Source organism: Lepus europaeus, chromosome 9 (assembly GCF_033115175.1).
Source record: "Lepus europaeus isolate LE1 chromosome 9, mLepTim1.pri, whole genome shotgun sequence".
NCBI classification, from domain to species: domain Eukaryota; kingdom Metazoa; phylum Chordata; class Mammalia; order Lagomorpha; family Leporidae; genus Lepus; species Lepus europaeus.
Window position 1 is genome coordinate 3,781,755 of NC_084835.1, and position 8,915 is coordinate 3,790,669.

Consider the following 8,915-nt stretch of genomic DNA (forward strand, 5'->3'; position numbering starts at 1 on the left):
CCCAAATGCCCGCTATGGCCAGAGCTACGCCAATCCGAAGCCAGGAGCCAGGTCTCCCATGGTCTCCCATAGGGGTGCAGGGCCCAAGCACTTGAGCCATCCTCCACTGCCCTCCCGGGCCACAGCAGAGAGGTGGACTGGAAGAGGGGCAACCGGAACTAGAACCAGCGCCCATATGGGATGCCATCGCTGCAGGTGGAGGATTAACCAAGTGAGCCATGGCGCCAGCCCCTACTTTCTGTTCTAGCACAATTTAGGGTCCCCAAGGCAGTGGGTCCCAATCTGAAGGAGGAGTCCCTGATGTGATAGCTGCACATCCCCCCGGAGGGCAAGAAGAGAGAGAGAGAGAGAGAGAGAGAGAGGTTTTTCCATCAGCTGGTTCACTGCCCAGATGGCCACAGTGGCCACAGCTGGGTGGATTTGAAGCCAGGAGCCAGGAAATTCATCTGGGTCCACATGTGGGTGCAGGGGCCCAAGCATTTGGGCTGCCCTCTGCTGCTTTCCCAGGCCATTGGCAGGCAGCTGGATCAGAAGTGGAGCAGCCAGGACTTGAACTGATGCCCATATGGGCTGCCAGCACCACAGGCGGCGACTACCCACTATGCCACAGTGCTGGCCCCAGCAGGCTAACATAAGTTGCGGATTTTGTAAGGCGTGTGAATGAGGCTGTAATATCCAAGGCCCTTGTCAGGAGGAAGGTTTGCACCCCTGCAGCCTGGCCGTGCGGCAGGTGCGCTCCCAGCAGTAGAACGAGCGGCTGCTTGAGCCTCCTCCTCTCCCGTGGTCCACAGGGCACAGTGTGACATGGGTGATGAGAGAGCCTGTGGGATCACGCCCCCGGTGACACACGTCGTCAGAGGTGGCTGCGATTCCCGGCACTGGTGCGGGGGGCATACAGCAGGTTGCCGCCGAGGGTCTCCCTCTAGGCCAGGCTGCGTGTAGGTTGATGGCCTCTTCTCAGAGCAGTGCTGTCTGTCCCCAGCATCCCATTTGGGCCGCACTGGCTTTGCATGTGGTTCCTCCCCCCAGCCGTGTCCTTCAGTTCCACAGCAGATTTCAATGAGGAAAGTAGTAAAATCCTCTGAGCCCAGAGAGCCAATGGTTTGGTTTTGGTAATACGCAATGCAGGGGTGAAGTGGGGAGCAGTGCATTCCCTACATTTGGGTCAGGGGCTGTTGCGGAGGTGGCCTCTGAGACCTTGACCTTGACCGGCACCTGCTGCGTGTGCCAGCCCCAGTGGGGCCCGTGGTCTCTGTCTCCACCCCTGCTGGCATCCACCCTGGGGGGTTATTGCTCTTGAGAATTCTGCCCCTGCTCCTCCTGACCGTGCCTGGTGGAGTCACGGTGGCACCTGCTGCTGTGTGGCTTCCGTGTGCACCTGGGCTCTCTTCCTATGACATTGCAGCCTCCAGGACCCTGTTTTCACCATCTCGGCAGCATTGCCTGCACGAAGGGCCCCCGCCCCCCCATCGATTGGGTGCTGGCCCCCATGTGGCAGGTGCTCTGCTCGGTGCTGACTGTGGCAGCTCCCGGCGTCGCCGCCATCCGCTGTCCCCAGTTCATGCTGGTTGGTGCCCAGGCACAGAGAAATGATGTGTCCACGGCCGCAGGGCTGGTGGGTGGCTGTCGGGTTGACAGAGTTGAGCTTTCTGCCTGAGACTTCCCTCACCCTTGACACCCAAGAGGAGGCATCGTGGCCGAAGCAAAGTCAAACGGAGCAGTCCTGGGAGCCGGGACTTCCCGGGGTCCTGGGGCTGCCCCAAGTCCTTCCTGCTCTGGGGCATGTGTGTCCCAGGGGCAGCATGCAGAGTGCCAGCCCGAAGAAGGGAACGCCCTGGGCGGAGCCTGGAAGAGCCCAGACGTGGCGCTGCTGTTGCTTGGTTGAGCTCCTTCGTCGCCCTGCTGGCGGCCGTGCCGGAGCTGAGGACGCCCAGCCATGCTTTGGCGTCTACAGTCCACTGAGGCGTCATCCCGCAGCCTGGCTGGCGGCTGGATTAATCCCCTGGGGGAAGGCCTGCCCTGCATCCCAAGGCCAGTCTCTCTGCTGTGTCTGGCCTCCCAGGAGCCGGGCAGAGGCCAGGGCTCTGCCTGGTCAAGGCCAAATGCAGGCAGCGTGGCAGGAAGGGCCAGGGGCTCCTGTCGCTCGTGCGGGGAGGCAGGTGCTGTTGTTGCACGGGAGAACACATGCAGCGCAGGCAGCTTAGCAGCTGCCCCACAGACACCTGGTCCCAACCTCCAGAGCTGCTGTTCGGTTCTACCAGGGGGTATGCGTGAGGATGCGTGTGCACTGCCCTTGGTACCAGGGGGGTGGACCTCTGACCTCGTCACCCTAGGAAATGCATGCACTGAGATGGGGACGGTGAATGTTTGCACAAGGCCTTGAGCCTTGGCACCGTTGTTCTAGAACATGTCAACAGAGACCTCCACACTGCACAGCCTGGCTCTTGGGTGTGGTCCAGGGATGGCTGCAGGCCCAGCCTTCACTCATGGGCCGAGATCACCAAGGAGGGCTGACAGATCCCAGGGGCTGGGGTCAGGGTCTGTGCTGATTGGACGCTGGAGGCAGACAGCAGCCGTGCCCAGGCAGGGAGGGCTGGAGCAGGGCTTTCCTGGCCACTGAGGCCCGACCTGGGCTGTTCTCATCCTCTTGTCCAGACCTGAGTTTGCAATGCTGGCTCCGTGGGGAACAGATATTCCTCATGGGACCACCCATCTACAGCCCTAGCCCCGCCCCTGCACTGTGTGATTGGAGAGATGGCTTTGCCTTGGCCGCCAGTCAGCTTCCCTGCACCTGCAGAGCTCTCCCCACACCTGGCACCTGTGCCTGCCCTCCTTCCCTCTCAGGTGTGCTGGCTCACAGCACAGCCTGAGCTGGGGTCTGGACCCTTGTGATTTCCTGAAGGAGAAAGACAGCTGTTAGGCAGGGAGGGAGGGAAGTGGCTGAGCGAGGACGGGCCCTGGGTCCGGCCTGGCTGGGGCTGCGTGGGCAGCTGCCCATCTGTGGGCGTTCTCGGGAAAGAGGCCCAGCATGCACCACGGTGTCCGATGCTCCCCGAGGGCAACATGGGGCTGGGGGCACGGGCGTCCTCCCAGGCAGCCAGGCCAGGCAGGGGCCACGTGCCCAGAGCCCGGCGTTCTCTCGGGAAGTCTGTGAGGAGGTCCCTCGTGGCCGTGGCTGGGCCCTGCTTCTGGGCGCTTTAACCTCAGACCCGGGAGCCGCCCCTCCCGCGGTTGCTGCTGCTGCTCTGGTGCTCGCCGTCCATGGCCAGGGATCTTTCCTGGTCTTTGAGGGCCTTTTCCCTGCTTGCTGCCCACATCATCTCACTATGCCCTGACTCAGGAAACCCAGCAGGTGCACAAAGTCAGCTCTTCACAGTGCTGAGGGCGGCCAGAGGCCAGGTGAGCTTCTGGAAGCAGGTGCCCCCACGTGCTGGTTCCCTGCTCTGTGGGACCCCTCCCCCTGTGTGTGGGCTCCGTCTGGGGATATGGGGACGGGGGGGGGGGGCTCCACCCAGCAGCCACCAGACTGTGGCTTTGGATGACAATAGCCTTGGGAGAGAAGTGGACCGGGCCCAGCTAAGCTAAGCCTGACTTCCTGCCACACGGCTTGTGGTATGCAGAGCTGCTGGGTTAGAGGGACACTCTTCACACAGCAGGAGACAGCTGACATGGAGTCTTGGGAGGTGGAAACGGAGGCACAGCCTGCCTTGTGCGTCCATAAACTCCGTGTAGGGAGGTGGCCACCCTTCCCCAAGTCATTGCTGACCGCCCACTCAGGAGTCATGGTTGGTTTGGTCATTCTCGGGTTGATGGCCATTGCGATGGCCTTCGTGGTGCCCGCACGGTCTGTGGACGTACTCTGAGCCTCTGTTCACTGCCTAGGAGTCGTTTTCCATGATGGAGTTGTGAGGGCACCGATGTTCGCGTGATGTTGGTGCACGCTGCCCGACCAGGCCCTGGAAAGCTGCTCTCGTCCCACGTCTCAGCGACAGAGCCAGCGGGCGTTCCCGAGCTCCTGCAGAGGAAGGAGGTCTTGGTCGGCTTCGTGTTGAGCCTGGGGCCTCACCCCTGGTGGCCATCCTCAGTGATTACTGAGCCGGTGGGAGGGGCTCTATAAAAGCTGCTGAGTCACCACTTTACTGCTGAGTATGCAGTAAGCTGGCCGAGGGAGGACGCTACTGTGGCACGAGCTACGACACCGAGCTTGTGAGTTTGTGTGCTCCTGGGGACCCGAAGTGTCACCTGCTCGTCCTGTGGCCTGTGTGCTCCCGTCGTGCCCAGGAGGGCGTGACCGGGCAGGCCTGCTGACAGAGGTCTTCACAGGGAGCACTCAGCCCCAGGGCTCTGCCAGGCTTGCTGGAGCGGTTCCTGTGCACATGGGGGCCCTCTGCTCAGCTGAGGCTGGGGACCCCTCTGCTCCTTGACTGGGCACAGCCTTTGATTCTGCAGCAGCAAGGGTGTGGGGACTTCACAGGAAAGGGTGGGGCATGATCAATGCGAGGGATTGCTGGAGGAAGGGGCAGGGGACAGAGGGAGGTGGGGGAGGTGGGACTGAGGCAGAGCCGTGTCTGTGCCCGCAGTAGCGCTGTTTGCTGGGACACGGACACGGTCTGTGCTCTGCACCGTTCTAGCCCCTCGTGATCCGTCCCTCCCACCTCCCAGCTCTTCCTCCGCTGTGAACTCGCTCCTCCATGCCTGTGCTGAACTCTTGCTGGCCCCACTCCTGCCTGTGCTGAACTCTTGCTGAGATGGTCAGTGCCTGACGTTGTGCTAGAGGAACCGCCGGGTAGGCTGGCGGCTCGTGAGGATTTGCTGCCTACAGGAAGAGAGGGACTTTAATCACATTAGCCCCAAATGCGTGATTGCAGACTCCCACAGGGGTGAGAACCAGCGCCTCCACCGGCACTGAGCCCTCTGCCGTCAGGAGCCTCAGCTCTGGGCGGTGCCTGCCCGGTACTCAGGACAGCCTGGTCCACCTCTGAGGCTGCCAGTGGCTGAGCAGTGCGGGGAGCCTCGTTTATGCGCCCTGGGGCTTCCCAGTTCGCTCTCATTAGGGTACGCAGCCCTGTCCAAGGGCAGCAGGTGCCGCAGGGAGGCTCATCAAATACATTTCCAAGACGCTGCCGACCCTGCCTTGCCATCACCCCCAATCTTAACTGAGTGGGGACTTTGCCCCAGCCTCCCCAACCTGGCCCTGCAGGGCCACTCCAGCCAGTGTCCCCTGGTGTCCTCTAATGTCCAGCTGTGCCCTCCCCACTGAGACACTGCTGAGGTTCAGACAAGGCTGTGCTCGGTTCTCAGGGAAGCAGCGACCTTGGCTTTGGCAGAGGACGGCACCTGGCAGCTTCCCTGGAGAAGTGCAGTGCACTTGAGCTGGATTCTGAAGGTGTGAAGGAGGGGTCATGGCAGGCAGAAAGCATGGGGTAAGGGAAGGCTGTGCAAAGGCCCTGGGGCAGGAAAGACCAGGGAGGGTGGAGCCCAGACAGTGAGAGCCAAGGGTGCCGAGGGCCCTCACCACTCACACAGGGCCTCATGAGCTGACCGCGTAGCATCAGAGCTGTTTCTGAGAGCACTGAGAAGTCATGGAGGGGTTTTAAAGCCAGACGTGATTTTGTAGGTGCTCAGCATTCGCAGTCCACAGAGGGAGTTACTTGGGAGGCTTTATAGTTGCTGAGGGCAGAGACTGTCTGAGTGGCTGGACTCAGGGGTCTGGGGATCAGGGTGCTGGCAGGGAGGAGAGATGTAGGTGGACTTGGGAGATGTGTGGGAAGTAAAACCGGAGTCACACAGTGGCTGTTGGAACTTACAGGAGTCAAAACGGTACAGAATAAAAATCTCTGCTTCTTGGTGCCAGCCACTGCTCCCCTGCGCCTGTGTGCTCCCCTGCGCCTGTGTGCTCCCCTGCTCCTCTGTGCTCCCCGTGCCTGTGTGCTCCCCCGCGCCTGTGTGCTCCCCCGCGCCTGTGTGCTCCCCCGCGCCTGTGGGATGCTCCCCTGTGCCTGTGTGCTCCCCCCGCGCCTGTGTGCTCCCCTGCTCATGTGTGCTCCCCCGTGCCTGTGTGCTCCCCCGCGCCTGTGTGCTCCCCCGTGCCTGTGTGCTCCCCTGTGCCTGTGTGCTCCCCCGTGCCTGTGTGCTCCCCTGCTCCTGTGTGCTCCCCTGCGCCTGTGTGCTCCCCCGCGCCTGTGTGCTCCCCCATGCCTGTGTGCTCCCCCGTGCCTGTGTGCTCCCCCGCGCCTGTGTGCTCCCCCACGCCTGTGTGCTCCCCTGCTCCTGTGTGCTCCCCTGCTCCTGTGTGCTCCCCTGCGCCTGTGTGCTCCCCCATGCCTGTGTGCTCCCCCGCGCCTGTGTGCTCCCCTGCTCCTGTGTGCTCCCCTGCTCCTGTGTGCTCCCCCGCGCCTGTGTGCTCCCCCATGCCTGTGTGCTCCCCCGTGCCTGTGTGCTCCCCCGTGCCTGTGTGCTCCCCTGTGCCTGTGTGCTCCCCTGTGCCTGGGTGCTCCCCTGCTCCTGTGTGCTCCCCTGTGCCTGTGGGATGCTCCCCTGCTCCTGTGTGCTCCCCCGTGCCTGTGTGCTCCCCTGCGCCTGTGTGCTCCCCCGCGCCTGTGTGCTCCCCTGCTCCTGTGTGCTCCCCTGCTCCTGTGTGCTCCCCCGCGCCTGTGTGCTCCCCTGCGCCTGTGTGCTCCCCCGTGCCTGTGTGCTCCCCCGCGCCTGTGGGATGCTCCCCTGTGCCTGTGTGCTCCCCCGTGCCTGTGTGCTCCCCCGCGCCTGTGTGCTCCCCTGCGCCTGTGTGCTCCCCTGCGCCTGTGTGCTCCCCTGCTCATGTGTGCTCCCCTGCGCCTGTGTGCTCCCCCGTGCCTGTGTGCTCCCCCGTGCCTGTGGGATGCTCCCCTGTGCCTGTGTGCTCCCCCGCGCCTGTGTGCTCCCCTGCTCATGTGTGCTCCCCTGCGCCTGTGTGCTCCCCTGCGCCTGTGTGCTCCCCTGCTCCTCTGTGCTCCCCCGTGCCTGTGTGCTCCCCCGCGCCTGTGTGCTCCCCCGCGCCTGTGGGATGCTCCCCTGTGCCTGTGTGCTCCCCCCGCGCCTGTGTGCTCCCCTGCTCATGTGTGCTCCCCCGTGCCTGTGTGCTCCCCCGCGCCTGTGTGCTCCCCCGTGCCTGTGTGCTCCCCTGTGCCTGTGTGCTCCCCTGCACCTGTGGGATGCTCCCCCGCGCCTGTGTGCTCCCCGATGCCTGTGTGCTCCCCTGCGCCTGTGGGGTCCGCAGGGCATGCCCAGTGGTGGGATCCTTCCACTGTGCTGGGGGTGGGGCATGGCTTAGAGCCAGGTTTTCTGTAGTTCCTTCCTTGTAAGTGGCTGGATTTCTGGTCCCCTGGCTCTGCTTGGAGGCTCTGAGTGTTTGGGGGCAGATGTCAGAGCTGTAGCCTGTGCTTGGTCCTGGGGGTACCCCAAGCCTCGCAGAGTGCAACAGGACTAGGGGAGCCCCATGATTCCCGCCCCTTTACCTGGGATTGGGGTCCAAGCCTTCAGAAACCCCCCGCCACCTGCACGCTTACATGGCATCGATTGCGGGGCTGGGCACGGATCCCGCCCCACGGGCGCCGACTCCCAGGCACTTGGCCAGCTTCTAGAGGTCCTGGTGTGAGGTCCCTGGATTCCACAGCTGGGATTGCCCATCTCTGAATCAGATAAAAGATGTCAGAAGAATGATCAAGTTGCACATGGCCAGTGCCTGTTACCTGTACGTCAGTCTTCCGTCTCTGCGGTTTGTTAACTCTGACCCCTCTCAAATCAGTAGCTGGATCTGGGAGTGTAATACATGGACTCATTGGTCACAGCTTTTTTTTCTTGAGGGCTGTGGTGTGAGAAGAACGATATTGAAAAGCCACCCTCAGCATCTGTTAGATTCCCCAGCCCGATCTTCACAGCAGCCGTTTTGCTGTGGTTGGCCGCCTGCGCCACCTCGGCTTGGTTCAGAGCCAGGACTGCAGGTGCATGGCCTGCGCCTGTGCTGCCCGATCCCTGGCAGACCTCATCAGTCACACGACACTTCTTTAAGAAATTGTTTTCATTTTGTCTGAATGCTGGTTTACTGCACAGTGTCCACAGCAGCCAGGTGCCGGACCCTCGCCAGCGAGGGTCCAACGCAGTCACAACACGGTCACTGGTTCTCGGTTCTCAAGGAACTTTTACTTGTAGGGGCAGAAGGAGAGGGTGAGAGGGAGAGAAGAAAAGAGAAGAGCCCCGCGAGCCCAGATCCCAATGTCCCTTTATACCCCAAGTCCCGTGGAGCACGTGCTCCACAGCCAATAGCGGCCCTCTCCACGTGCAGTTCACGCTGGTATCGTCCAATCAGATGAAAGGGCGCGTACAGCCTCAGGTCAAAAGTTCATCTGTTTCACCTGGTTCTTCCTAGTTGTTTATGCAGGTCCGTCCTGCCTCAACTTCATCTATTTCACCTGGTTCCTCCTAGTTGTTTACGCAGAGTCCATTCTGTTTCATCTGTTTCACCTGGCTGTTTTCGTGGGCCTTGTGGTCGACCGATTGCTGCAAGCTATGCAGATGAGGAGGTTCTCACAGGTGGCCAGCCTGCGGTTCCCCACAGTCAGGGCTCACCACGCCGGAGCCAGAGCTTGGAACTCAGTGCAGACCTCCCAGGCACTCAAGTATCCAAGCCCTCATCTGCTGCCTGTGAGGGTGAGCATTAGCAGGACCCTGGAGTCAGAAGGGGCCGTGGGACGTGAGCCCAGGGACTTGGATAGGGGCTGTGGGCGTCCCGAGCAGGTGTTATCTGCTGTGCCAAATGCCCACTCCTCGATCCGAGAGCTCTTTGCTAGGGACCCGGTCATGGCCTTGGAATCCCTTTCTCTACAGGGGTCCAACAGCACGGAGAGTGGGTCAGAAACCTAGCTGACGTACTCGGATTA